Raw genomic sequence first — 16,250 nt, 5'->3', positions numbered from 1 at the left:
TGACCGAGCGGTTACTTGGTTTAACTTTCAGGTACAATTAAAGTTTTTATTGCCATGCTACCAGAAGAGCAAAGACACAGTAAAATACTCAGACGAGGAGGGTCAGCCAAGGGGAGCCTTCCGAAAGCATCAGGGCTGTGCCTCACCCCACTGCACCACCCCGGTACTGCCAGCATGAGGAAAGGGCTCCATGTAGCACTGCGGAAAAATAGGGAGACCAAGAAACTTTTTTTTTTTTTTCTTTTGAATTTCAACTCACACATTTGAACAATAGCAAAAAAAGCAACGTTGCAGTTGAAACAAAAGAATTTCAACTTCCACGTAGTCTTTTTTGTTGTCAGCTTCAGAAGTTACCAAAGCCTAACAACATTACTTCAAAAGCATTTGGTGTAAAAGTACACTAGATAATGAAAGAACATCCTTTAAGAATATTTTCAGACACATAAAAACCCCCAGCAAGCTTATATCACTGACATTTTGACAAATGATGTACCAAAAAGGATCTGGTCACAGAAAGAAAGATGGTGGGGAGAGTGGCACTTTCTCTCCAGCTAATTGACAACTTGGGAAACAAACACATCAAAAGAAATACATTACAATATTACTCCAGTGAATAGTCTGTCAGAAAATGCAGCCTGTTTATTAGTTTGAAATCAGCATTCATTTTGATCTCCGGCAGGGCAGAGACATGGATTCGGGAAGCAGAAGAAATCTATCTGCGAGGCCTCGCAGCACGATGTGCTGAGGGAAACAATGAACAGGCTTTTGAAGGCCCATTAGACAGCAGTGAGAGAATCTGAAAAGGCAGCAATTTAAATACTTTTTTGTGCTTTGCAGCTTCTTCCTTATTTAACAGCTTAGCTGGGCTGCATACATTAGAGTCAAGGGTTGGAAATAACTTCAGGAGGGGAAGTTGGAGAACGATATGTCGAAGGTGTCACTCAGCCGCTTGGATGACTGGGTTCAGGACAGCATCATTCAGCACAGAAACATCTCCAAGAGGTGGGTTTGGAGAAAAATATCCAGAAATCCAGCATCTGATGTCAACTATTTTAGATGCAACCAAGTTGTACGGAGCTGCTTCCCTGTCTCACCAAAGCAGCAGAGGCATCTGCTTTGGACTAATCCAGTTCAGACCCTGGTTCAGACTGATCCTGTAAATCCCACTCCACCTCCCTGTATTCTCCCAAATCACACACACACACACACACTGCCATCCAACAGCAGGATGAAACGGACTGCTTTTCACTTGAATAGCCCGTGTCAGTTAGATGCAAGCCTATCACAAAACACTAAAACCTTTGCATTTTTAACGTTACTAGCCTCTGCAAATGCATTTATTGTTAGCAGTTTTATCGTCAGAACATCTACTGGCTCTGAAAGTCCTCCCACTCCGCCCATTTTTAAAAATAAAATGAAACAGGGAAAATGGGAAAGAATGTAATAAATGTGACATGCCAGAACTTATTAGTGAAACAGATAAAGTATTATTATGAGATAGAAAGAGGAAAAAAGGAAAGAATATAATAAAACCCCTTTAAAGTGCAGAAAAGAGCAGAAAATGTGAGAATTTAGATTCATGCATGGCCTAAAAACTTTATGACCCTCTCCAGTGAAGTCAATAAGCAGATATTAAGGCTTTCAGCATCAGATCAAATTCACTCCTAACATTTAATTCCATTAGCCACTGGGTTTTCAGACCCTTACTAGAGCGGTCTATGGGGCAAATACAGGAAAAGGAGTAGAGGTGATTAAGACCTTCTGTGAAAATGCTTCTTTTTTTTTTTTTTTTTTTTTCCTTTTTTTTCTCTCTCTCCACATTTCTCTCTTTACAGTGCTGGAAGATTTTGACATGGCTACTATTAGCTTCTACTCTGTCTCCCTGCTGCAGCCAGAGGCCTAGCAGAGAAGCAGCTCACCCACCTGGGGAGTTGCTCAGTTGCCCCACAATACAGGAACGCCTCAGTAAATGCAAATAACAATGTAAAACGCTAAAAAGTTTAATCTATTATTATTGTATTTCTTAAACCATTGACTGCATCTTCTAGATAAGAACACACAGAAAGAACAAACAACATTTTGATGCAACTGTCCTTTTTATTTCTGCAAGTACCACCACAAATGGGGCTGGTGAAACTGTGGCATTACTGATCTCAGATAACTTCCTAGTGACTGGATCCAGGCCCTTTAGTCAAGTTAAATAGTTTGGAAGTTAAGGGCAGTCTTGCTTGACTAGACATTCTTAAATGACTAGACGTTCTTAAATAATACAGAAGAGGGGAACTTCTAGTGAAACTAAACCCAGGGAGAAATAGTAATTTCTTCACAAGTAAATTTGATTTTTTTATCCAAGCTACAGAGCTTATATGGACAAAACATGTCACCAGACCGCTTCATGAGGACCCTCTGTGCTCCTGCTCGCCGCCTGACTCGCTACTGCAGCCACATCTTCAGCCCATTTGGCAAATCGAGTGCATGCTGGCAGCCAAAACAACTGCTCCTGGAGGACGGCTCAACGTTGAGTTGGAGTGGAGAAAAACCACACGTGAAGGGCCCTTGACATGGCAGAACAACAGCACAAGGGGTGATGGCACACCCCAGCCCCAACAGCGACTGACCCTCGGCAGTGGTGTGCTCGCAGAGGTGCCTGCCTCTGGTTGCGTTTTTGCTCTTTTTGCATTTTTCTCTCTTGACAAATGAGAAATGAGGTGGATGTGTACAACTTTATCTTACAAGGAAGTGTCCTTTTACTCTTTTACTTGTTTTTCTTGAACTTAACACAAAGGCCTTTTCTGTCTGTATTGAGAGAGCTCTTCAAAATTGCCTTTTACATGCAAGAACCTGGATCTGGTGGCTTTTTTCCCACACTGGCACTTCTTTCTATCACAAAAATGAAATCCAACATGAACCTATCACTGTTGAAGACAATAAAAGAAAACAAAATGCACTGGTGGAAACTTTAGTGCCAAGTTTCAAGTTAAAATCCACCCTTATGGCTCTGTTAGAAATACTATAAAATACACCTTGTTTATAGGAAAGCTGACATATTCCTTTGATGCCAGTAGTCTCTGTAGGTCACCAATGCCTACAAAGTAGGTTTGATGGCTTTGCCAAGAGAGCTATGAGAAGCTGTAAGGAAAAGGCCATGCATGTGAGGAAAAGAGCTCCTGTGTGGAAGTTTGAATGCTTTTCATGGCTGCTTTGGGCAGCCTCTCATGGTACGTGTTTCCCCAACACAGCTGCCCAGCAGCCACCCCTCTGCCCTTCCAGTCCTTCTCTGGATATTTTCCATCTTTCCCTTCTGCCTAAAGATTGTGCATTTCAAAACTAAAAATGACATATGGAGCACTAAAGCTCCTTATGTACATTATAGGCTATGGTAATCACACAATTTACCACATTGTTAAAAATGAGACAATTGAATAGTGAGTTCTGGGCATTTCCTTTGCAGGCTCAGTTATTATGCATTTTATTTCACTTTGCAGAGAATTTTTTTTGGTCTACTGCAGAAATATTATCATCAAATATTAATAGTTTTTCCCTATTCTCAGTCATAACATGCTAAGTGTTTGACTGTTTTCCAACATTTTAATAAACTATTCTCAAAAGAAAGAATTATGAATTGTCTTATATGATGAAGCAAGATTACACTCAGAGTCAAAAATGAAGTTCCATTTCTGAACAGTACAATAAAGTCTACATGATTGATGAAGAAATGTTAGGGCTCTCGATATATGAATGCAATTTGTCAATCTTTTTTTTTTTTTAAATACCAGAACACTTCAGATATTCTTGTACCTTCCACACACAATTCAAAACCCACTTGAACTTCTGTGGGAGGCAATTAACAATAATGAAAGCTAACTTCAGTTTTTAGTACATTGTTTTTAAATGCCGCCCACAGAAGTTCATGTAGATCTTGAACACTTTAGGTGAATAAAATTTCTGTTTCAAAAAACAGATGGACAGAGTCTACCCAATATTAGGAACTTTTGCTTGCCTTCACTGCAAATTCATAAACTTGTTCTTATAACAGAAACCGTGTTTGACTTCCAGAAGGTGAATACATGGGATACAGACTCACTTCATTTATAAAGACTACAGCATGGATGGGGAGGAACTCAACCTCCAGGTTCATCTCAAATTGTGGGGATCCAGAACTCAGCTAGATTTCATGGCCTCTTTTCTTTTTTAACTGGACCCATCTAAAGACAATCAGCACAAGAAACTTTTCATTTGCAGTGTGTCTGAAGTTTAAACAGGTCCTTTTCTGAAATTCTTCCACCCAAAAGCTGACTCCAGAAAAAAAATTAGACAAATACTGTGTTAAAACGAAGACATCCTTTGTATATCATTTCAGTTCAAATTAATGAATCTTTAGCATGATTACTGCTGCTAGTACTCCACCAGTTCGAAAAAAGTAGATGGCCACAAAATATAAAGAATTATTGCTAACAAAGATGTGGTGCAGCACATTTAAACCTCTTGCCAACTGCAGAAGTAATAATTAAAGTTTGAAGAACATAATACAACAAATATAATGGTTCGCTTTGCATCTTAAATAGATAATGAAGTACTAAATCTAGCATTTAATGCACTCGGTACTATATAAATAACGGGTTACTGCAGTATTATTTAGTACGCTAGTAAAACTAACAGATGACCAAATCATGCCTCTTTTACTCCCAGTATCAGTTCCAGTAGGTGATATTCTCCTGCTGCAGTTAACGGGACTACTCCCATTCATTAACAGCAAATTTTGGACCACTAGAGACAAACACAACTCTCCTTGAGGCAGAGTAACTGGCTGCGTGACTGGGGTAAGGCGCACAGGGAGGGGAGGTGGTTGCTCTCACAGCCGGCGGCAAGGCGAGGCTAAGTGCTCATCTTAGCGGGCAGCCAAGGCTGAATTAAGCAATCTCGTACCTGACTACCATGCTTCTAGTCGTGGCAAGACAATCCTCTTGACATAATTTAATCACACCTGTGAGGACATTATACCACGGCATAAGCAAGATATTTTGAGAACGTCGTGTCTTAGCTGATGACATTATCTGAGTCACTTTTGATGGGATTAATATTGTTTAAGTAAGCTGAAGAGAATTTCACCGTGCTAGATAGAATAGCAACAGAACAACAGGTCCAGAGGGTGAACAATGCTGTTAGAGGCAAAGGCGGATAATTATGAAATGTAATTATACTTTGAGTTTCTCAGGGAAAAGGATAAGATTTGATAAACATTTTATCACGTTCTTGCTGTTAGGTAAAAAAGCGTATCTCAAGGAATTTAAAACAATGTGACAGCAGTTTTGGCAGTAAGTGTTTGAGATGTTGAATCCTTGGATTAGACAGGTCACTTATATGTATGAAAACATTATTTAATTCATGTGTCCGGTACCTGTACAAATAAAAGCTAGAGGTACTGTGAATATGTGTGCTTAGACGTATACGATGAGAATTTTGGACTCTGGAACTAATCACCCAGCTAGCATGGAGCCTCACTCCCTGTAGCACTGGCTTGTCTTTACCCCTTTGTTTGGAGGCAATCCCACTGCTTCTGCAGCAGCAGGTACGGAGTGGCTCTAGCTTGGACACAAGCTGCTTTAAACTTTATTTAACACTTTAAACTCTTTAAACTTTCTTTAACAGTCTGAACAAACATATATGAAAAAAAAATAATCAGAAGATAAAGGAATAGCAGTAAGGGCTCCCATTTATTCTGCTTACTTCCCTTTACCTTTGTACTAGAATGCGTGACACTGTTGTTTACACTGACATTGCCCAATATGGACTGATTTTTTTTTTCTTATTACAAATTGTGAAGAAGAGGATAGTGGAATGACAGTAGCTGTAATTGCCAACATAGCCCCACCTGTTATTGGATAAAGCAGAAAATATTTTGTTCCATCCTTATACTTCTAGTGAATTACACTTTTCACACTGAGAAAATCATACATGATATTAATGACCTTCTGCCCCTCTTTTTCTACATGCACAGTAAGTGCAAAATGTGTTTTGCTGAGGACCCTGAAAGTACTAAGAAGTTGTGAATAGGAAAATTTTTAAACAACTTCATTATTTGTATAATGTAGTTTGAATTCAAAAAAAATGGACTCTGCAATACTATTGCAAGATGTGGCTTCAACCGAACTAAAATTGTGTTATACTTGTGCAAAACTTTCTTTCTACCTTATGTTTATCCGGTTTAGAACAGGTATTATGGGGACAGAAATACAAATTGGCTGCAGAAACAGATGTGCTATAAAATGCAAAAATCTGTAGCTGTTTTAACTGGCATCCCTTGCCTTTTGTCACTTCAAATCAAGGTTTTCATACATAGTTTTGGCTATTTTAATGAATATTTTTAAAAATCATTTTACATAAATAGAAAAAAAAATCCAGCAGATCAAAATTTTTTTATCCAATCAGTGACAGATTAACAATATGTTTTGTGAGGCTAAGAGGGAGTAAGAAGAAGATACCTCTAATTGTATATTTTTGTCATTTGGTGTCCCCCTTAACAATAAAATAAGCTGTCAAACTGTCAAGGTGTGTTGACTTCACAACAAGCAAGGAAACAAAAAACTTGTGAAATAGCTTGAGAATAGAGATGCCGTAATAGAAAACTTTGCTTTACTGTACATTTTTCAATATTTACTTAGATCAAATATCTAAAAATAAAAATGTCTGCCTTTCCCATTAAATTAGTCTCAGCCAGAATATGTTGTCAAATGCATACATTATCTAAAACCAAGAGAAAAAGGTATTAAAAATAGAAGAATATAAATAAATCAAAAAATAGAAAACAAGTGAGTATCTTGCTTTGAAAAAAGAGATTTGCTTTCATATACATAAGTACAAATGACTCTTTCATCCTGGCATGTATATCCTTAATTAGATGTATACGTACAGGGTTTTCAGAAACTACAGAGGGCCTGTCAATATAGTTTGCAATATATATCTGAACACTAAATGCAGCTATTTCTTCTGTAGAACAATGTGGAAGTTTGCTTGCAACAATATTTGCATAAATTTGTTTTAACATAAAAAGCAATAAATTCTGTGCTAACTATTGCCTAAATTGACCATCTAGATGAGTTTGTTGTTGATGTTGTTGTCTTTTGTATTAGAAATCCAGCAGTTTGCTTGTATTAATTAGGAAGTGGAAGGTGAATGGAAAATGGAATTACTTTCCACATCAATGCTAGAAATACAGAATATTTTTGGACATTCAGAAGTTTTCAGAATTCTGTTTACCTATTGAGAAGTTAACTTCTAATGCAAAGTGAAAAGAAAGAAAAGGTAGCAAACTGATCCACTAACAGTCGCTGTGAAGATTTTCTGGTTCACCTATGTTTAGACCAACAAATATTAAACCATTTAATCCTTTAACAACAATATGAGTGGTCTTCTAAACTTATGTGCCATTCCACCTGTGCTGGACAATACTCTTAATCGTGACTAAAAAAGGACCAAGTGTTGGTCTAAGAAACTGTTGAAAAATGCAGATTCAGGTCAACAGAACTATTTATAACTAATTCACAAGATTGCCTCATCTAAGGAAAAAACTTTTAGCAGACATCAAAGTGTTTTATTTTGTTTCAGCATTTCAAAGCAAAATAGTTTCTATTTTTTACTTTCACACTGTTTCATTTCAAAGTACTTCTTTTTAAAGAGTAAAACATAAAGACATTTTTAAGATTTCTGTTTTGCTAGAAAAGCTAATGAAAATAGTTTAGATTAACATAAAACCAGCCACTAGCTGTCTGGGGTGTTTTTGGCTCACCTACCAAAACAGCAGTTGAGCTTATAAATTCATAACATCACAATTCAAATGTAACAAGACACTATGAGAAACTTTATTCCATCATTTGATAAATAAAATTCAATCAGGTGGTTTGTGTCACATATATGGAGGTATGGACTTACACTTAAATGTTAAAAAAGTACTCCCCGTTCCTCAAAGTATACAGAGTTTAATTTTCCTTATTTTTAAGGAATCTCCTTTCTTTATATACGTATATATATGTGTGAGTGTATATATATATCTTTTCTCGTTTCAAGATTCTTTGACATATTTGCTAAGGAATGAGCCTACCTGTTTGTCGGAAAGGAATCTTCTGCCTGACTTGCACAAAGCCATTAGCTTGATCACAGGGAAAACAGCAGTTTCCCCCAGTTAGCACAAAAGAAACTCTACGTCACATCATTTCTAAACATTCATCTTGAAGGAACAAACTCTATCATTCTTCTAAGGAAAACACCACAAACCAAGAACACTCAGGGAACATACCAGATTTTAGTATCTATTATTTTTCACTCAAGAGAATCAAGACATTCAATCAATCAGTCATCTCCATTAAGATGATTTCATAAGTGGTGTTATACGAATGTACAAGGTACTACTAACAACTATTTTTATTTTTTCCATCCCAGTCATGATTTCATTGTGTGGAATTTGAAGAATTCACAAACAGCATGGCAAGGTCTGGAACAAGAAGGCACCTTGCCCACACTCAAGCCATCAAGAGAGAAGCTGTTTGGATAAAACCTCGGTCTTCAAAAGCTACGTGCTTCAAAATTACAGCAAACATTTTGTTAGACAGATCTAGCATTCATTTTCACGATTTCTGCATAATGACAGATATAATCCCAAACCATCTTTAAAAAACTCAAAAAGTTAGCCCACTAGCATACTCATTCTTTGAAAAAAGTCTGAAAACAAAACCTCGCCCAAAGGATGTTTTGTGTTCACCGGGCTTGATTAAGAACCTAGAGCGATCTTTTGTAATGATCTCTTCCCATAGGCCAAGAGTCAAAATTCCTGCTTCCCAATAGTAGAGGAAAAATAAAAATAAATAATAATAATAATAAACAAACAAAAACTGAAGTTCTCTGTTGTATTTACACTGAGGACAGCAAACCAAGCCAACGGAGCTCTCTGGGAAGGACTTGTTTCCATAGTGCTACTAACTTCTCAAGGCAACACAATAAATCCTGTAACAGATCCTAATTGGATTTCCATAGCAGAATCTTCGCATTCTGATATTATTCTGATTCAATTTCTCAAGTCACCGGTACATATTTCTCGGAGGGTCTCACAAAGACCATTTTTCTTAACTGCCCTGGGACTCATCTGCGGACAGGAAGAGCGCTGGGTAACAAATGGCATGTTTACTGCTCTGTAATATCAAAAGAAGGCTTATGCTGGTTTTCTTTTGCAATTTGTTTAATTTTATAGATCTGTGGATATGCAAAATGAAATAAAACCTTTTCTTCCTTCTGCCTAATGCATAGTTATGATTTATGTTCTAAATAGCCCCCCTAAATGTTCAAAGACTCCATTACAGGAGCAACTGTTCAAACACATAATAAATGACAGTCTTTATTCCAAATAATTTATAATTTGAATAGAAAAAGAAAAAAAACTGTGAAAAATAGGAATTGTTTTCTCATTCCAGAAGTTGCAAAAGCAGCTTCTGATTCAGCAAAAGATGAAACTTTCTGTGCCAAGTAAGGGACTGACAGCTCAATGAAGTGTTCCTTTTCTCCTTCTTACAGCTACTTTACACAGTTCACTAATAGAGAAACGATTGCTGACACGTAATTGTGTGTTTGAGCCCAAGAGGGTAAAAGAATCCAGAAAGCAGCCAACCTCCTGCTGCCCCATTACAGCATTAGGGTGGATGGGGCAAGCAGAGCTGGAGCTCGTTGAAATCCCAGCACTGCCCTCCCAGATCTGTCTCCAAAAAACAGAAGATATGAGACTGAGGCTGCAAAATATGTCACTTGTATCCAATCCCCATCAATCCTCTGCAGACCAGCAGGGCTGCTGATGTGCTCGGCATCAGACACAAACCTAAAGGTTTGCAGTACTGCCCTCACCAGCCCACTTTTTGTAACAGGGTAGTCTGGTGGCCAAGGCTGGTGGGGAGTTTAAAATCTGCTGCTGAGATGCAATTTCCCAGTCAACCCATGCTTTTCTGTTTTGATTTAACGTAAAGGGATCGTTCCTTTCTGAATGAGAATCACCATCAGGCTTTTGCTTCTCCCAGCCCTCAGACGCATGCCACGGAGTGCGGTGCTTCGCTGTGCGGTGTGATTCACGACGAGGCAGTGCATCAGTCAACGCTTCCCTGAGATTCACTGGAAGTATCTCAACACTGCCTTCAGCTATTTCCTTTAGTTTAAATATCTGTCTTCCTTTATGGCTGCTTTTTGCTGATCTGAGGCAAGAGCAGCAAGGCAGACCTGGTGGCTGTGCTGCTTTCTACTGGCCAGGCTGATGGGACAAGGTCAGCGCCAGCCTTTGGCTGGTGAGTCAGGGAGCCAGAGCTCGGTGCACCAACTTGAGTTAGAGGATGATGGCCAGAAAGCATTAAGCACAGCACATGGGTTTTGCAGAGAGCAGGACAGTGTATCAGTTGACCTCTTACAAGGACTAGAATCCACCAGACCCAGCTGTCTTCCTGAACAGCAAAGCCTGAGTGTGTAAAGGTGGTTGGGGCTCTGCAACATCTGGGTAATGGAGACGACTGCTCTGCCTGATCAGGTACCTCCGTCCTTCCCCACGCAGAACAGCTAGCAAGTGAGAGCACTGCACCTACCTGAAAGGCACCTACCTAAGGGCATTCCTGGAAAACATTTGCCTTAACAACAAAGCGTACAAATTAGAGCAAACTTGGTGAGCGCGTGAATTCAGGACCCCAATGCTATTGCAGTAGGAATGTTTTTTCTCTGCCCACACCCGACAGAGAACCTGGGCTGCACCAGAGGAGGTGTTTGACCAGCCGCCCCAGCAGTACCAGACCCAGTGCGGTTTTTGCTTTTTTATGCCATGTGATACAGATGAACTCATTATAAAGCCACCAAAAATTTAATAGGCTAGATCGTATGTGTGTGTAGATATGTGTGCGTACATGTGTGTATATATAACTATCACACTTTGTATCTCTTCTAAATGTTGTGAGAACTGAAATAATTACACTGCTCACAAATTGAATTAAAAGCTTCTCATTTTTCTTTTTAAAATTTTGGGGGAAAAGTATAGAATCACTTGTTATATTTATGCCATTATGGACATTTCAAAAATATATTTGAATCTGCTTGTTGAGTTTTCTATAAGTGTTCTCAAATTATGGGCAAGATTGTAGTGCAAATCTAGAACATATACTGCACAGCACCCATTTAATGAGACCTCTGCTCTGGCAGTAAATCTCACTTCTTGTGCAGAACTTTGAGAAATTTTTCCCTCTTCAATATCCACCCAGAAAAGCTGTTGATTCAGGTTTTCTTTTCTTCTGCAAAACTCAGGCTCCTCAACTTTTAAACTTCTCTCAAAGATACATACTGATACCATAAGTCATCCAGAAGTCTATTTGGATTTAGGAAATGAATTTTGCCTGGCCTGTCCTCAAATCCTGGCAATCCACATTAGGCTTACAGGGTATCTACTCTGTGGAAAGTACAGTATTATTCTTCCCACACAAGTTATTCATCTTGCAAAGGAAGTTGAAGGAAAAGGAAAGAAACCAAAATGGCTCAAACAAAATGCCTTTACAGCCACAGCCTCTCAACAACTTATTCCTACAATTAAAAAAAAATAAATAATAATCTTATAATAATCACGCAGAAAAATGTTTTCCTGATTACTGTACTCTTTATGTATCCAAGAGTCATATTATGTTAGCATACAGGTGTACATATTTGCAAAGGAAATGGCAAATTTCTAATCAGGTTTCACCTGCTGCCAGACTCGGTGTAAGAATATACCAGTGACTGTCAACAAAATGTCAAATGAAATTATGCAATGTGCAAAGTAAATGTAGGAAAAGATCATTTGGGAGACGTTTCTAATCATGTTAAATACACATAGCAACACTAAAAGCCTGAATTTCAAAGGCATGGAGGTGCCTAATGAGATTTTTAAAAATGCCTTTTTAGCACTGCTGAAACATCGCAGGAAGTGCCTGACTGCACCTACACACCTTTGAAATTATTGTTTTATGTTTCTATCTTCAAATCTAAAAATACCTTTTTTGAAGTTGCAGAATGAACCAAGAAGGCTCCAAGGAGCAGCGTCGTCTCTGTGTACTTGAGATTGAAGGAGCATTTAAAGGAGCAATCCTTTGACTTCAGCAGGCTTCGGACTAGGCCCGATAAGGAGCAGAACTGGAATTCCCACAGATCTGTCTGTGGCCCCACTTTATTTTGGTTCCTGGAGAGCACATTTCTGGGGCTGTATCTTTGCAGTGACCAGTGGTAGGCAGGGTGGCTGGGAGGTGGCCTCTTTTGAAGCCATCTGAAGCCTCCATGTCACAGTCCCTGGCCCGGGCCATCTCTAGGCTAGACATTTTCTAGGTATTCCCCCCGTGATTCTAAGAAATGAGTTCTGTGGATCTTTGAGTCTGCCGTACATCTGAAACGAGGGGACTGCACTGCAGCCCAGCAGAACAGCTCAGAGCAGGACTCAAGCAGTACGGCATGTCATTAAGGAGTCCTGCAACAGCCTTGGACTACGCAGAGTCAGTCAATAAAGAAAAAGAAGGAAAAAAAAATGGATTTTGGTTTACTTTGAAACAAGCCAAGCCTTGCTGAGCAAACTCACGAATATTAACAGATAAGTGTGGAGGACTGAGGCTTGGACCAAACCAGGGAGCTAAGCTCTTGACAGCACAGATATACTTGCAATTTCAAACTACCTTTTTTTTTTTTTTTTTTACTTTTAAATTTGATGTTTCCCTCTTGGTACAAAACAGAGATAAATTCTCTTAAAGATGAAGGGTAAATACTGCATTTTAAAAATACAATAAAAACTCGTTTTCCATTTGCCATTTTTTCTCCCCACAAAAAGCCAATGATTTGCATAGTGATGCCCAGGCCCTCCTTTTCCTCCCCATGGACAGGCTCTGATGCTTCAGAAACACAAAGAGCAGAATACAAATCAGTTCCTACTTCCATGATATCCCATGATTTCAGCTGAGAGCAATTTACTTAAGATGTATTTCTTCAGCTGGGAATACACAGCACCAGTTCTCCTTATTGTCCTGGACATTTCACCCGCTACACCATTAGTTTCCTCTGAGGACAGAAGTAAATAGCACAATTTGTTCTCACAGAAGACTAGCTGTTTCTGAAATGTGAAGAAGCTCATGGCAAATGGGCAGAATGTTAGGAATAAATAAGAAAAATGGGGCAGCAGAAATAAATCTTTTATGATGACTTCTCTCATTCATTTAAAAGGGAAAAAGTCCTTGCTGTTGCTTGCAGGAGTCGAGGCACAGCAAAGTTGCAAGTACCAGAGAAAATATGTTCAGTTCATGGGTAATTTTCTACACAGGCTTGAAATATAAACTTTAAAGAAAAATGTGAAGACAAAGGCTTCCAAAAACAGCTAGCAATTTAAGAAAATTATATCAGCAAGCAGAGAAAAGATGTGTGCTACAGCCACTTTAAAAATAAATTGCTTTAAACATGTAAGTAAACAAATGAAAACATTAAATCTTATCCTACTTTTCAGCAAGCTACTGCTATGCCAAGACAAGAATTTAACTGTACGTATTGTACCTCAGCTTACAAAAAAGTTTAACTGCTTTCCTGCTTCAGACTTCTCTGAGACTCCATTTGTCAATCCACCTTTTCCAGGTATGGTTTCATGCTTCACCCTGCTTATCAGAGAATTTGCACCCTGCAGTTTAATCTAAGTCTTTTAGATGCTCAAGATTTAGATGGCTCAGTAAGGTTATTTGAAAATAGTAAGTCATCCTTTTTGATGCTTCTTAGATTATCAGGAAGATTCAGTAGAAGTACAGGTGACAAACCCATCCCAAACAGTCTTCCTGGGAATTTTCTGAGCAAAAGCAGAAGTCAAATATCTCAGCTAATTTTTTCTTCAATTTTCAGATGACATAGCGATGCAGACAGGTCTTCCAGGAAGACTGTTTCAAATGATCAGGGCAACGTGAAGAGAAGATTCATCAATGCACCTGAGAGAAAAGGAAGTATTAGGCAGCAAAACCTTGGTTGGAAATACTGGTTTCTAAGCATTTAAGGATTTTCACTGACACCAGGTAGAAGATGGCTCAGGTTTATCTAAACAAACTACAACCGAATCTCCTGTCCCAAGTAAAGGATATCAGGAGCAGCTATGTAAACCTCCAGCGTCCAAAGTGAATGCTTTATCCAAAAGGTCCTTCTCTTTCATTTTTCTCCTATGCTTTTAGGGCAGAAAGGAATGAAACTTTCATAACCGTAAGTGTCCAAAGAACTTGGTCCCTCAGAAATGTTTCATTTCAATAACAAAATTCTTTGAGTTTGTTGAATACTTTCTAACCTGCTAGATAATGTGCACTGTAATTTCACTTCCCAAACACTATTTTGTTTCCCAGCCCAACAAACTGATTGATCATTCTTGTTATCTGTCTCAGAGCTTTCTCACTGAGTTTTGAAGAGAAGTTATAGGGTGAAATACATTCAGAAGATAGAGTGGTTGAAATTAGAAACCTTGAGATTTAAGACTAACTTACAACACTTTGCCTTTTTCTCTAACTTTAAACCACAGGGGATGTGGGGTGTTAAAATGCCATGGAGCGCATGTCACAGAGCAGAGATGAATAGAAGGTAAAACATTACAAATCAATTCAAACTTTCAAAATGTTTAACACTCGTGTTAAATTCCTTAACAACTATGCTCCTTCCTCTTATATCTAAGCACTGTTACATTCAGATTTTTAGCATAAGGGGGCAAAATGGGTGACTGTAAATACGGCTCTGTGTTAGTGAAGGCTAGCCCATGAATATATATGAAAATCAAAGCTGACATCTTGTATTCATGGAGGGGACTAGGAGAAGGCATGAGTTATGAGTTACTTCTGTTTAGATTCCCTCTGAACATGGACACACTTAGGAATTTGGTCCATAAACTTTAAAGATTATTCAATTAATTTTTCCGTTCAAGTGAGCTCCCAACATGAGCTCCATTAAACCTTTTGTCTGCAATAAAGTCACCAGACAGCCACAAGAAAATGCACCCCAAGAGTCTCTGCAGAGAGCACACAGCTATTTTTGTGACAATGATTGTCAAGGGAAAAGAAATGTCACATCACAACCACAGCTTCCTGAGGCGCCCTGAAACACAGCCTCAGAATTAGTAGATTTTTATGAGCCCACAGGATCCCACAGAAGGAAGACTGCAGATTTTCCTACTTCCGCATGTGAAGAAGTAGTCTTCCCAAAGTTTTATAGCCAATAAAATATCCCTGACCACAGGTCGGCCAGTGCCAGCACTGGTACCAATACACAGAGGTCCAATGCATCAGCTGGGTGTGACACAGTGCAGTGGCAGCCTGTCCACCTGCAGTCACAGCCCTGGAAAACAGCACCGCAGGGAAGCCCTTGGACAACCCTAGGAAAAGACAGAGCAAGAACAACTGAGATCAATGACTGAGGTGTTTTTTACATGTGAATTAATGTGGTTTTCAAGAAGCTGCAGGCAGAGCTGTACAGTATTAAGTCAGCCTACAAAAAAAGGTTTCACTTACCTCTCTACCAAATATAGTTCTTAAAACCAGTAAGAAGAAAGCAGAAATAGCTCCATGACGTGATCCTGGAAGAAGATATAACATATAGGAGGCTGGTATGGGCTGAAGCACAGATGAGCCACGTCCAAGGAAAATTCCGGCGCAGCAGTGAGTGTCTGCAGCGCAGCAAGTGGCGGTGGTGGCTGCGTGCATGGAGTCCATCGGGGCAGGGCAAGAGGTGCTCAGCAGGACATCCCAGCACATGCTGACCCCAGGATGGAGCCCAGGGCTTGGCACCTCCGTGGAGACCCTCACTGATGCTGCAGGGTGAGGGTCTGGACGGAGCACAAGTTGAGCCTCATCAATTGCTCCCCCTGCTCCCAGGGTAGAGGAGCCATCCCGGGATGCAGCCCCTTTCTCGCACTCTGCTGGTACTCTGGCTTTCTTGCACTCTGCTGGTATTGTCACCCGAAGTGAGACCCTGAAAAGCCACCTGCAGAAATGGCTTTAGACATTTGAATATCTACTACATCAGAATTTCACACTGAATAACCAGGAAAGACTGAATAACCCAGTCGTGGGACCAGACAGTAAACCACGCTTTCTGCCTCCTGATGCCAGAAGTGCCACAATTCTGCCCGCATTTTTTCTTTTATTCTCATACATATGTGTTAGTACCAAAATATTAACAAGAATAGTGAGTAAAAAGAGAAGTCATTAAGATACCTGTGG

General features: G+C 39.3%; 1 protein-coding gene across 1 annotated transcript in view; it reads right to left on the bottom strand.

Moving 5' to 3' along the window:
• Nucleotides 1-204: 204 nt before the first annotated feature.
• LOC308199620 (uncharacterized protein) overlaps nucleotides 205-16,250 on the bottom strand; it is a 372,210-nt gene continuing 356,164 nt past the window's right edge. Inside the window, exon 38 of the mRNA XM_080604046.1 lies at nucleotides 205-15,999. The gene's annotated coding sequence lies outside the window, so the exon portion shown is untranslated. The remainder of the gene's footprint in view (nucleotides 16,000-16,250) is intronic.

The sequence above is a fragment of the Anser brachyrhynchus genome (genome assembly GCF_964034855.1).
Source record: "Anser brachyrhynchus genome assembly, chromosome: 9".
Classification (NCBI taxonomy): domain Eukaryota; kingdom Metazoa; phylum Chordata; class Aves; order Anseriformes; family Anatidae; genus Anser; species Anser brachyrhynchus.
Note: the sequence above shows the minus strand (reverse complement) of the source record. Positions and strands in the feature narration are given on the sequence as shown.